Source organism: Ambystoma mexicanum, chromosome 7q (assembly GCF_040938575.1).
Source record: "Ambystoma mexicanum isolate Mex_15411 chromosome 7q, UKY_AmexF1_1, whole genome shotgun sequence".
In the NCBI taxonomy this organism is placed as follows: Eukaryota; Metazoa; Chordata; class Amphibia; order Caudata; family Ambystomatidae; genus Ambystoma; species Ambystoma mexicanum.
This window is the reverse complement of record NC_090941.1, coordinates 516954250-516968241: the sequence shown is the minus strand read 5'-3', so window position 1 is coordinate 516968241 and position 13992 is coordinate 516954250. Positions and strand designations below refer to the sequence as shown.

General features: G+C 47.3%; 1 protein-coding gene across 2 annotated transcripts in view; it reads left to right on the top strand.

Moving 5' to 3' along the window:
• LRCH1 (leucine rich repeats and calponin homology domain containing 1) overlaps positions 1 to 13992 on the top strand; it is a 1427405-nt gene that overhangs the window by 589582 nt on the left and 823831 nt on the right. The window lies entirely within an intron of this gene.

The window sequence follows — 13992 nt, the reverse complement described above, 5'->3', positions numbered from 1 at the left end:
GGTGGGGCCGGGGGAGGTAAGAGCTTCCCGGTCATGGCTGCTAAACTCTGGTACAATGTCCCTCCAGCACTCAGAAAAGAACCAGCCTACTGGACCTTCCTCAGAAACTTAAAAACCTGGCTGTTCAACTAATATATAATAAGACTGCTTTATGTGCTCTGATCTGTAACCTATAACTTGCATTTTTGCCAATTTGCTGTGTTGTCAACTAATTGTTAAATAAATGGCAAGTTTATACAAGTGAATTATCTCTGTAGCGTGAGTTCATTGCTGTTCCATGAGAGTTGAAATTGTAGCAGGCTGGGTGTGCATGTTTTGGGCTAGTTCGAAAAACCCAGCGCACACCATTTGGCGTAGTCTTTGAGGATTTGTGTGAAGCCTTGCCATTCTGGAGAAATAATAAGGTTAAAGGCGCGCGCACAGTGCAGGTGAGCGAGGGGTGTTCTGTCACATTCCTGGATGGCTGCAGCCCTTGGTCATCAATGGCAGAAAATAATTCTCAGCTTGCCGCGCCAATGGCATGGGATTCTTTGGAGAACAAGGTTTCCCCCATGGTAATTAGCAAGTGTTTGGCTGATTTACCTTTAGGGAATACGGCCAGGGAGTACAGACCAGCAGGGAGTATGGGGTGGCTCCTGTTGCAAGTGCTCTGCAAGATGCATGATGGGTATCCAATGAAAGATCCACAAATTAGAAAATGTTTATTGATGAAGTTTCCCTGCCAAAAGAACAGCAATTAATTATGAAAAACGCTTGAATCTGCGGTGAAGCAAGATGACTTAATGGAAGATGCATGTGCTTCATTGGCTGTGTATGTTGGCACACAAAAATGTATGCAGAGAAAAGGCACTTACGGCCTCATCACGAGTTCGGCGGATTTCCTGCTGAGCGCTATTTGCGCTAATGCCACGCTCCCTGGCGGAATGCCTTCCAGATCACAAGTATGCGTGCATGCGCACAGGGACATGGCGTTAATGCAAATAGCGTCTGGCTTGGAAATTGGCCAGGAACCCATAAATCCATCGCACTCTGCGCTACAGCCGAGCCGTGGTGATATTAGTGCATGGAAAACACGTCACCACCAGAACGGGAAATAAAGCGGTGCCCATTTTGGAAATCACAATCCTCCGAATATCACAGCCCCTGCAAGCCATCCACCCCTGTAAAGACTGAAAAATGTCTCAGGAGCGCACCAGGGGCAAGTCAGCCCTGGACAGGGTCAGGAAACCTAAATTCAATGACCAGGAGCTGGCCATACTTGTGGAGGAGGCAGTGACCCACCAGGAAGAGCTATATGGTGCACTGCAGCGCAAGACAAGTGGGCAGCATTGAGTGCAGATCTGGCGGGAAATCAGCCAGAGGGTGTCTGCAGTGGGGCGCGTGTCCCGGGATGGGGAGGACTGCCGCAAGCGACTAAATGACTTGCGGGTCCAAGTATGTGGCCTACTCTCCCAGCACATGCGTGCAAGCATGGGGACTGGAGGAGGGCCTGCACCACCACCCGAGCTCACACCCTGGGAGGAAAAGATGACTACGCTCATCGATATGGGCACCCTAGAGGGAATCGGAGGAGCGGAGGCTGGCACCAGTACCCAGCAGGCTGCAGGTGAGCCCCCCCCCCCTAAAAATGCATGAAACTGTAAGGGCCACACATGCAGACCCTGAGTGAATGAATGTACATGCAATGTGCGTGAGGCACCGCAGACACCCATAATTGACCCCTTGTACCACCGTACCGTAGTGCCCCCTAGACTCCCCTGTACGTGACTGCATTAATACAAGGGCCAGGGGACAGACATCCATGGCCATGGTACAGCTAAGTGAGTGTGCATGAAAAAACAGCAACATGGGCACTGTGCATCCCCAGCAGGCATCTGAAGATGTCACGCAAACATGTCTGTGCAGTGTCCATCCACAGTGACACATTCCACCAATCACAACATGGGGAGTGAATAAAATGCAATTGCAATGCACGATTGATACTGTGCACTTGAGGGTATGATATGCATGATACTTATCTAGGCTACCTTGAACTCCTACCACACCTTATGTACCGCACAGCGACACAGCGATCACCACAGGCCGACGATGACTGTGAAGAGGCTACAACATCACAGTGTCCGAGGAAGTGCACTTCTACCAGCACCACCTCCCCGCAAAGGGGCCGGCCGGAAACAACACGACGCTGGACCTGTCCCACGTCACCACACCGTAGCGCAACTACGTAGTGCAGCACCCACAAGGCCACAGGGGGACAGCGCCTCATTCACCACAAGCCACCATGCAAACACTGGATGTTGAGGCAGCCACCTGTGGGTCTGAGCCTGATGAGGGACCGACAGCAACAGCTGCACGACAACCTGAACTGTTGACCTCACCCAGCCGCAGTGACACAAGGAATGGCCACACTTCAGGGAAGCCCAGAGCCAGTTGCAAAGGATGCACACACCCCACGTGTGCGTGTGCGTCGTATCGGCACACCAGAGCCAGACGTTGACCATCCTATGGTACCCGAGGATAGGCAGTCAGACCACAGCAGCCCCATCCAAGGTGGCAATATGTCCCCCTACAGCCCCCCTTCCAGGCAGCGCATAGCTGTCAGCCTGATCCCTGTCACACGCGAAGTACCACTTGTCATGGGAGCTGCCGTGATGGGGCGTCTGGATGTTATTGAGGCCAAACAGACGAAAATCGAGTCCATGGCCAAAGTGCACAGCCACCACATTAAGGCCATCAGCTGTGCCATACGGGATGCCACTAAGTCCATGGCCCGAGACAATGTGCAGACCCGGAAAGTGGTGGAGGGATGCACCGCGGCCCTGACAGGTTTCGGGCAAAGGGTACGGGAGTTGTGTGAGGGACTATCTGCGCATGCAGAGCAGACGAGGGAATCAAACAATCTTCTCCACAAGCAGCTGCAGGTCACCGGAGCCCTCCCATCGACCTCTACCACGCCCACGGAGGGGTCCCTGGAGCCTTCATCTAGGCGCCGTTCAATGCGCAACCTGAGAGCCCGCTCACCAGAGGAGCCCGGACTTGGAAAGCGCCTGCGACCATCATAGATGGACATGGCACAGTTTTTGTGGCCCCTGAGAACATGCACCTACCTGCACTGTTTTGGGGAGTTCCCTGGGGGGGGGGGGGAGAGGATTGTGTGCTGGGGAGTTCACTGGTGGGCAGGGGGTGTTGTGTGCTGGGGAGTTCACTGGGGGAGTGGGGATTGTGTGCTGGGGAGTTCACTGGGGGGTAGGGGGATTGTGTGCTGGGGAGTTCACGGGGGGGGTTTGTCAAACATTTAATAAATCACGTTCAGAATTCGTACAAAGCATGGACATTCATGATTGTTGTCATGTGCTCTTTTATGTACAAGTGATGTTACATGTACCCATCAACCGTATCTGAGACAATTATCTATCAAGCCCTGTCTGGCCAACCTCCTCTCCCCTACCCCATCTCTGTGTAGACATGCACCAGCTTCGGGCACATCATCATCATCTTGACTCCCATCCCCCGGTGGCTGCACATTGGCATTGAGGGGGAAGTGGCACATTCCTGCAACAGTAAATGTTGTGCAGCATGGCACATGTTAGGACGGGTTGACATATGCACCTTGAAAAATCTCCAATGCCCCTCTCGTACCGTATAGGCACCAATAGCGTGCCTTCAGCAGTCCAAATGCCCTCTCAATGCAGTTAAGTGTACGTCCATGGGCAATGTTGTATGCCCGCTCAGCTTGAGTGTGTGGATGACGCACAGGGGTCATGAGCCATGTGTACTGGGGACATCATGAATCACTTGCAAGGGAGGGAATGCAGGTATGAGGACAAGGTTGGTTCCGTGGGTGCAGAAGCTCAGTAATCAGTGACATTGGCAGCAGAATCAAGTTTGTGTTGAAGAGGTCATGCTATCTCATTGCTATGTTGCCATGCACACTGCGTCTTGCAGGACATGCATGGTCTGAAGTCGACATGCAGCTGTGTTTCGATGTATGCGAGTCTTCATGTGTATCACACTCATGTGGTACATGTCCACTACTTGCCATATGGTCATTTCCATTATGGTGTTTGCTGTGCAAGGGGCAGCATCGGATCGATGGACTACTTACTGCTAGCACCACACCTGTGTCTAGATGTATCAGGTCTGTCCCTTGTCGCTGGATGAGGAGACCCTTGTATCTGCATGTCCATGCAACAAGTTGTGCGGCCATGTGTCATTGGCATTCCCTTTGGTTGGTGTTGCGTTTGCCGATTGTCACTATTATGTACACTTAGGCATGTGATTGGCCAATCATGACTCATTACCTCTGGGATGTACATTGTCGTGGATCAAGCAACTTGTGTGTTGTTGTGGATGTGCCTACTACGGGCACCATTGCCGTGACTGTCGGGTGGCCAGGTTAGGATGTCTATGGTGTGTCAGGGTAGGGAGCAAGCAACACTGCGACACACACAGGATGCATTGTGGTAGTTGGGCTTCCATATCTGACTGTGCTCTCACGTGTCTTTGCCATACAGACTGACTGTGTTCTGATGTGTTATACATGTCCAAGGGTTCTCATGCAAGGGACATGCATGGGAAGGTTGCAGTGCTAGTGCTACCTATGTCTTATGCTGGCATGCATGGCTTTCACTGTGTCTCCACTCCCCATCAGATGTCATTTGACATGCATTTCGGGCTTCATTTGTACTCACCCAGCATCCATGTGTTGAGGCCTCGGTGCCTTTACATGTACGCTGACAGGTTCCTGGATAGCGGGCACAGCAGTGGCTGAGGGTTAGGTCAGGTCTACATGTCATCTGCACATTCATGGAATGGTAATTCTTATGGTTTCTGTATGCCGCATCATGTACCCTGGATGCTACTAGTGCTACATGTGTGCAGTCCACGGCTGCTATGACGTTCATGACCAATGGTATGGCAGTGGCCCTTCAGCTGGTTCACCTGTGCATGTGTGGCAGCCAATACAATGTGCTCATTGACATGGAGCAGCAGTGCATCCAGCACCTGTCTCAGCACAGCACTGAAGGTGGGGTGGGCCATGGCATGCATCTGTAAAGCTCACCTGATTCCCACGGAGGCGCTGATCTTGGCAGGAAGGTGTCTGTGACTCGAAAGGTGATGTGCAGAACCCGATGGGCTTCTGGGGTCGAACTTCTTCGCACTGTGTGTCGAACTCGTAGGGTGAGGTTTCTGCAGGCGAAAGAATATGGGGGGTTAATGGTCTGGGTTGTTCAATGTCCCTACTCCTCTCTCTCCCTCTCCGTAGAGCCCCCAGGTCCACGTGCTCACCTTAGATAGGTGAATGCTGGGCTCTCCATCTGCGTCGGGCGCAGGGCGCTGTTGCCAGTTCCTTCACTGGTGAAACATAGGCCTCTTGGACTCAGAAGACCGTTACCGTCGTTAACTGCACGAGCGGTGAGTTTCCAGACACCTTTTTAGTCTTTATAGTCTTTAGGTGCAAGGCACGTTAACATTGAACAGGACTTCGTCTAATGCTTTTCTCCCTTTTGTCTTGCAGGACTCTTGAGGAAGATGGAGTGAAGGCGCCTGGAAATGCGTGAGTAAATGCAAGCGCTCTAACTGTCTTTTCCCTTGCAGCGTAGTTCGTGCCGAAGAGACGCCGGAGTATTGCAGGCGTTCTATTGCGAAGAGCGCGATGGGCGTAAGTAAATACCTGTCTAATGTCTCTTATTTTGTTTTTCAGAAGTTGGTTTGCAGCGCCGGAGTCCGCGGAATGTCCGTAAGTAGATACAATGCTTTTATCTCCGCAGGCGGCGATGCAGTGTGAAGAAATCCAGAATTCACGGATTGCCGGTGAGTAGTGACGATGCTTTTATCTTCGCAGGCGGAGGTGCAGCGTGCCGAAAATGACCGCAGCCGATGGATCAGGTGAGTGGCACTGCGAGTTAAGGCTGCCTTGCTAACCTGCTGTTTCTTGTCTCTGCAGGTGCTGCTCTCGACAGGATGCGGGAATGGTGAGTATGCTTCTTGCAGATTCAGGATGCAGGAATGGTGAGTATGCTTCTTGCAGATTCAGGATGCAGGAATGGTGAGTATGATTCTTGCAGATTCAGGATCGTAAGAAGAAAGGCTGGAACAGACTCAGTGAGCGTTCTGCTGCAGATGCAGAATAACGCGAAGCACGTTTCGTCTATCGGGTGTGGTTTAAATAGCCTAGGAGTGATGAGGCGTCTTCCTCCACGGCCCCGCCTAGGTAAGAAAAGAGTTCCAGTTCCAGAAGCTTTCCAGTGCTGAATCCAGGGAGTGGAGCTTGCCCCACCCAGGTAAGAAAGTAGTTCCTGTTCACAGAGGACTTCTAATAGGCTGGTAAGTAAGCAGCATGGTCTGCTGCAGGTAAGTCCACCCAAGCATCTGCACACATATTATGAGCCCGGCGCTTCCAGTGCCGGGACCGATGATTCTGATGAGCCTGGTGCCACCGGCGCCAGGACAAGGTCCAAAAGGTTCCCGTGGGGACCGGCTGGTGCCTAGGATTAGGGTTAGGGGCCTGCTTCCAAGGACGTTGGGCTGGTCCTGGCTCCTTGGAAGCAGTGATCATGACAGCATCATGGCAACAGTGTGTTGGTAGCTGCCAGTCCCAAGGTATTGTAGCACGGACACAAGCTTCATGAGCGGGTGCACTGCAGTGCTGATAGCCATACGGCTGCCTATGTCAGCCTGTATTGTGTCCAGCAACTGTGTGATGGTTGTCATGTCCAGCCTATACTCTGTCACCAACTGCCCATCAGTCAGGGCCCAGGGTGTTGGCCTGACCCTGGGGATGGCTGTCCGCCTTACTGGTGATGCTCTGCTCCTCCTTCTCCTCATCCCCACCGCACCCTGTGCTCCCAGGGCCCTGACCTGGTTGGCTGGCCTCTGTAGCTCCAGGTGCAGCAGGTAGATGTACACGTCAAGGCTTCTGGCTCCAAATGGCAGCATGGTGTTTGGAAGTGTTTTGTGCATGGGTGGGTGCTTTGTAGGCCTCTGATTGGCATTGGTTTCACCTGGGCACTTTTTCCAGTCTCCTGTGGTCTTTTACCTCCAGCATTTGTCTAGGGGTATTTTCGGCAGATTTTCCTCCCGTTTTGTGGCGCTAAATGCACCTACGCGGGTGGGTGCCGGCGCAATAACGGGATTTGTACTCATGATCCGGTGGAGCGGTATTGGCGGCGCTAACATCGTTACCGCCGAACCCGTGATGAGGCCCTTAGTCTAAAATAAAATATGAGGGCTGATTAGGAAAGCGAATTGCAGTCCAAATTCTTGGATGGGAAAGTTAGTGATAGTGAGTCAGAGGAGTCCTTTGACTGGTGATGAGCCGTTAGAAGTACAGGTTGCTGAAATTGCGAATTCTGAGCCAGAGGAGCAGGAGAGTTCAGAGGAAATGTGTACAGCGCAGCCATTAATTACAAACCAATCCAAGGGCCAAGCGGGAGGGGCAACATTAAAAATACCCAAATCCTAAACAATTACACTCAGACCCAGCTACTTGGCATAGATAAGCTATTTACGCAAAGGTAGGGGAATCCATTTTCCGGTGGCTGCGCGTAAATAAGGCTGGGGAATCCATTTTCAGGTGGCTGCTTAGAGCATGGGATACAGGTGCTGATGGGATATTCTTATCGCCAGAGGAATTGTTAAAAATGGGATCAATTACCACCAATGCAATGTTGGGGTAAATAATCCAAGGAGCGTTAGGCCAACAGGGAACACATTCCTTGTTTAATTGGCTACAGGCAGCATTGAAAATGTTATATGTGACTCCAATGGACATGGAAGGGACTTGGAGAGCATGGAATACATTGCCAGAAGCTACAGATCAGCTTAGGGAAATGGGATTGCAGTGCGCCATGTACAGTGCTAATTTTGCAGGGCCTGACATGGAAGTGTTTACAGCAGGCATAAGAGTGTGATTGTTGCGAAATGCTCCTAGCCACATGAAGGGAGCATTGTTGTCATTACTAGTGCTCGCACTGGGAAGGACTATCAGCAAAGTAGCATTGGTGCTTGGGCAATTGGAAGGTTTAGCGGAGCACATCCTATTGCATCAGGCGCAGACTTAGAAGAGAAAAAATCTGGTAAAAAGGCAAAACCTAAAGATAAACCTGACACAATTAAAGTAACGCACAGGCAGAGGTGGGTTGACCTGGTGACAGCGGGTTACCTAAAGAAGAGAAGACATAGACGGCAAACCAAAACCCATTTTTCTAGAGAAATGGAAACAGATGAAAAGGGTGGGGGCAGAAAAAGACCAGTACCAGCACACCCTGTGAAGAAGAAATGTTAAAACCTAAAGTGCGAACAAAAGGTTATCCTGATTTGACAACCGTGAAATGGGAAGTCCCTGATCCCATATTTGAAGGGGTGGCACTGTCTCTGACAGATAGCCTTTTGTACAACTCACTTTATATCTGAATGACAAAGTGAGTTAGATAGAGGGGCACAAGTGACTATTTTTTAATGGTAATCCAAACACGTTATCTGGCCCCAGAGTACTTGTGAATGGTTATGGAGTGGCTGAGACAGTTTCAAAAGCATTTGAAATAAAGATGTCGATTTGGGAGGGTTCTCCTTTTACAGCTGAAATTGTGATTACTAACATTCCAGGGTACATCCTGGGAATGGATGTGTTTTTGGGGAGACTGACTACTGTTTTGGGAGAGTTTGTCTTTGGCAACCACAAAATCCATGTGATAGTGGTAAATACTGCTTTGGTTGGGTATGCTAAATGTACTCCATTGCATTTACCTCCACCTGCAGAGCCAGTGTGCATGAAACAGTACGTGTTGCATGGATGGCACCAAGAGAGATTGGTGAATCTATCGAGTCACTAGTGAAAGTTGTCATAGTGAAGCCAGCAGTCAGTCCATATAATTCACCTTTGTGGCTGTTGCTATGCTTGTTGAGAAACTCACTAGAGAAGTGGGATGATGGCACGTGGTGAATGATTTGGCAAATGCATTTTTCTCTCTTGACATTGGTTCAGAATCTCAAGATCAATTTGCAGTGATTTGGGGGCGACAGACAATTTACATTTACACGATTGCCCCTGGGGTATTTGAACAGTGACACTTTTTTTTATCATGGATTGGTTGCCAAAGATTGGGAAATGGTGCAATAGAATGATGTACGAATTGCGCATTATATTGATGATCTAATGTTGACCGGGAAGAGAAAGCCCAGGTAGAAAAAGCTGCTGAGACCCTCATTAACCATATGCAAAACATAGATTGGGCAATTAATCCCAAGAAAGTGCAGGGACCTGCTCAAGAAGTAAAATTTCTACATGCAATGTGGTCTGGCTCAGTAGAGAAAGTACCTAAGCCAGCGATTGAAATGGTGCAACAGATGACACAACCTGTGAACAAAAAGGAAGCGCATAGATTCAATCGGTTGATGGGATTTCGGAGAAGTTGCATACCGCACCGGAGTCTGAATTTGAAACCAATTTACAGAGTTACCAGGAAGAAGCATACCTTTGAATGGGGCATTGATCAACAGGCCAAAGACCCCTTGCAGAATTACACTGAATTGGGGCCGTTGACAGCAGACAACCCTTTTGAAATAGAAGTGCTTGTGCATGACGATGTTGCTGCGTGGTATCTGTGGCAGAGGTACGGACGCACAAGAGGATTTGCACCGAGCATGTGCAAGTGCCCTGGTCTGATAGCTCCTAGCGGCGGTTCCTTTTGCCAGATCTCACTTGGGGGCTGACCAGAGAGAAGAGGGAGAGAGGCCAGTCCAGTGGCCGAAAGGGAGCGAGAGGCCAGTCCAATTCCTAAGAGTGAGGGAGGCCTGTCCTTAAGCTGAATGGGGCCTTGGCGTGGGGCTATGTGTACATCCAAAGGAACGCAAGACTGTGCTCCATGTAATCTGTAACCTATAACTTGCATTTTTCCCACTTATGCTAAATTGCTGTGTTATAAACTAATTGTTAAATAAATGCCAAGTTTATATACGTGAATTATGATCTCTCTAGCATGAGTTCATTGCTGTTTGACGAGAGTTGAACTGTAGAGGGATGCGTGCGCATGTTTTGGGCTGGCTCCAAAAACCCAGCGCACACCATTATATTACAATCCTATACACTGGAAAACTGAATAGGATTTTGTTTGAACAAAGTCGTTTTCAGATTTGTATAATTAAATTGTTCCGAATAATGGCCATCAAAAACTGGAATTAAGGAATCATCCATGCAAGAAAGAGAAGATTACTGCTTCTCTCCTATTGGAGTCACAACTCTGCCTTGGCAGCCATCTCCTTCCATGTGATCCACCCTCAGAATACCACCCCCAGGGTCAGGATCAGGTAGCGACTGCCTTCCCCTGGCCACATTAGAGGAGACTACGCTGGGGATCAGTGATGACTCTGCAGGATTCATCACAATACCTTCTCATTCCACTTTTAAATAGTTAACGGTTTGAAATTACCACCACAACCCGTTCCATCTTTTTAGAGAATACCTTCCCTGGAAAAACCTGTGTTGGAACTTGTGCCGTGTCCTACATGCCGCACTGGTTTGTGCCTGCCCAAGAATTAAGATGACACAGACTGGTGTCCCCAGGATGGCGCACAGTAGAGAAGAGCTCTGCTTACCCTGGAGCTGGATCACTGTGTGGCGGGCTGCCTCCTGGGGAACCACAGAGTCAGAGTTCTCTGGAGAAATCAAGGCAGCGCCTGCAGGCCGCTCATGGGCGGTTGGCAGGTCACTGGCTCACGTTATGGACCGATCAGCCTCAGTAATCGGAAGCACTCTGGTGTATTGATCTGCCGGGGTCAGGGAGCGTACATTGGGCGCAATCTTAATGTGTCTCCGGGCGGCGGGCCTCAGTGTACTGATTCAGATAACTGTACAGGGCCCAGACAGTGCCATCGGTCGTCCCAGTTTCCCGACACCTTCACTCCTGTTGCACCATGCCTTTGAGGTGCAGGATGTTAGCTTGTCGCTAGTTGTCCACCATTACTCCACGTCGGGCAAGGGAGACGACAGATAAGGATGCCATGTCGCCTCTGCCCCCTGGTGGCCTCCTCTAGTTTAGTTTTAAGTGCAAGGGACAGAAGTAGGGTTTTTGACACCGGATGGTGGACTATTGATTTACACTGAAATTCTGACAAAACCCTTAGTATTTTGGTTGAGGCAGAGAATCTCCTCTCGGAGATAGGGAACGTTAGGTTTTCTCTTTATTTTCCTGACTAATAAGTGTATAGCAATCATCATGCCATCTGTGCCTGAGGGTTCGTAGTGCTATATAAAATGTGAATTATTGCTATTATTATTATAATAATAATATTAATAATAATAATAATAATAATAAGGAAAATAAGAGGCAATTTTCCAAGGGAAAAATGATGGGCCATGCAGCAACATACAATGTATACATAACTAATGAGATAGCCCTGTTAAAGGGTATGACGGCTCACAGTGGGATGCTTTGCAGAAGCTATTTAAAGACTTGCCAGAAGGAATCCGTATTAAAGAACAAACCATGATTAAGGAGGGACAATTAGCCACAACACAGTAATGAAGAGTAGCCTTATCACAGCTGAAACCATTGGTTTACAAGCTGCCATTGCTACAGTTTTAAAACATTAAACATGGATAGAGGTAACCGGATTCAAACCGAAAACCCACGCAAATTTAATCAATAAACTATTAGATGGCGAACATTCTTTTGTAAAGGAGTATGATGAAAGTCCTGAAAAGGCTTAAAAGGTGGATACTCTCGGTGCTAGGTCATTTTACACAGCATTACAGAAAGGCGAAGTGATTTTTAGAACACAACCAATGTTTTCACTGAAATCCATATCCAAATGTCTCTTGAAACAATCAGTTGAACTGCCTGCTTTATTTCAAAAGCCAGAATCATGGGCAGAAAGATCTTTTGCACCCAACGTGAGGATTGTAATTATTTATATGGACAGAACAAAATGAATGTGAACGGACAGTTTACTTATTTTTGCTACAGCCAAGCTGGCCGTTCAGAAACTAAATTCAGCATTGCCAAAGGGATTGCATCATGTATTTAGGAGTGCTAGACACTTGCACAGAAGACACTGAAAACAACGCCAAGGGTGCACTTCACCAGAGGAATGGCATAAACCCTTGCTTTCCTAGCAAATGTTTAACTAGATGTTTTTTTCAAAGTGGCAATGTTTGGCTCGGTGTACACATTTACAGAACACTACACATGAATACATGCACTACAACAGACTGACAGGTGAGTCAGGCAGTGCTTTGTAACCTTTTATGCTATGACTTAAATTTGCCACCTCTGCACCCACACACTTCTTGCTACTCTGTGCAAAAAATGTGTGCCTAACTCAATTTCTAAGCCATAGAAGATTAACATCACTTCACCAGTAACAGTCTTTCGGGTACTTGAATCGTTTTAGTCGCATGCACACACGAGCTTCTCCAGTAAGGCATAACACAAGGCGTTGCTCTTACACTAAACCAACCTGCTCTCAGTCCAACACCATTACAAAAAACAATCAATCTAAGGGCATAGGCACCGAGGGGCATGGTGGAAATCTGCACAAGTAGTAGGGGTATAGCATAACATGAATGCCCATGTCAATGCCATCTTTTACAGTAAATCAATTCTAATACTTCTGACGAACTACTACATGGTGGGATATGCAGGGCTTGTTGCTCTAAACCGATACCAGCACCAGAAATAGTATTACTTGTAATTAATATTTGTTATTTATGATGCTGCAGCATTTTAAGCATAATGATGTGTGATTAATCTGCCATTTGATTTATTTAAGTGTTCTTTGCATTTCATGTGCCTTTGTTTGTTATAACAGCTGAATATGTTGCAATCACAAATATTTTGAGTTACAGCAAAGTCTTGAAAAAAGATCCACAAATTAATAGATTGCATTCCATTATTTTATTTTTGACCTCTCCTTTGGGGGTGAGGGCTTGAAATGTTGGTTGGCCATTTTAAGGCGTCATTTGGAGTTGAGCCCCGCCCCCACCCCAAATACAATGACATGCATTCCTCCACTAGTTTCGCTTTTATCACATTTTAGGATTTCTTGCAATGTTATGAATATGAAAGCTATGATATGAATATGAAAGCTAGTATGAGGGTTGAAACCATGCTGACCTCCATTTTGAGCACTTTCATCCTTATTTTTTTTGACAACTTGAGCTGCTTCAGGATACAATTTTCCATTTCTATTTTTTGTGTCCTTTGGATAGCAGGCAAAGTCTGCATAGATTAATGACACCTGTGTTATAGGCTGCAAAGCCAATGGGTGTTATTACTACACATACTACTGGATTTACAAAACATCTTGTATGGAAATAAGCAGTGGCTTGGTCATTGGTTTATGATCTTTACATTCAAACATGTGGGCATAATGTTGGAATTTATGGTCAATATTGCTTTGAAATGTAGTGAATATTTCTTTTGTTCAATATTTAATAGGCCAATTTGTTCATGTATTATGGCTGCCAAATAATTGTAATAATAAATATTTATTGTGATTTAGTTTACATTGAAACTTTACACAAACATTTATAAAACATGTTTTTAGCATATAAGAACATATTATACATATTTAAATCAAAATCTGCAATAAAATCCAAAGTTTTGTAGACAAACAATAATACTACCAGCTTACATTTGGGCATTTCAGTACTCTCTCAATCAGAGCTATGGAGCCTACTAAGAAAAGATATTGGACTAACAACTATATTTTTTATCCACACGAGGTATATAACTCAGAGTACACATCTAGTCCTTAAATCAAAGGAACATAACAGTTTACGATGGTCTATCGTTTACCATATATGGCATATTCCCAAATCACACATAATGTTCACTTTATTTCTAGCAGATTGGGTTAAACTTATTGTCTTTATCAACTTATATATTATGCCCAGGCTGATTTCAACCTTCAACCAGATGGTATACAATGCCATCAGCAGACTCATGCTGTTAGAGTTAATAGAGTGGAGCCAGAATAGATCCTCCTTAA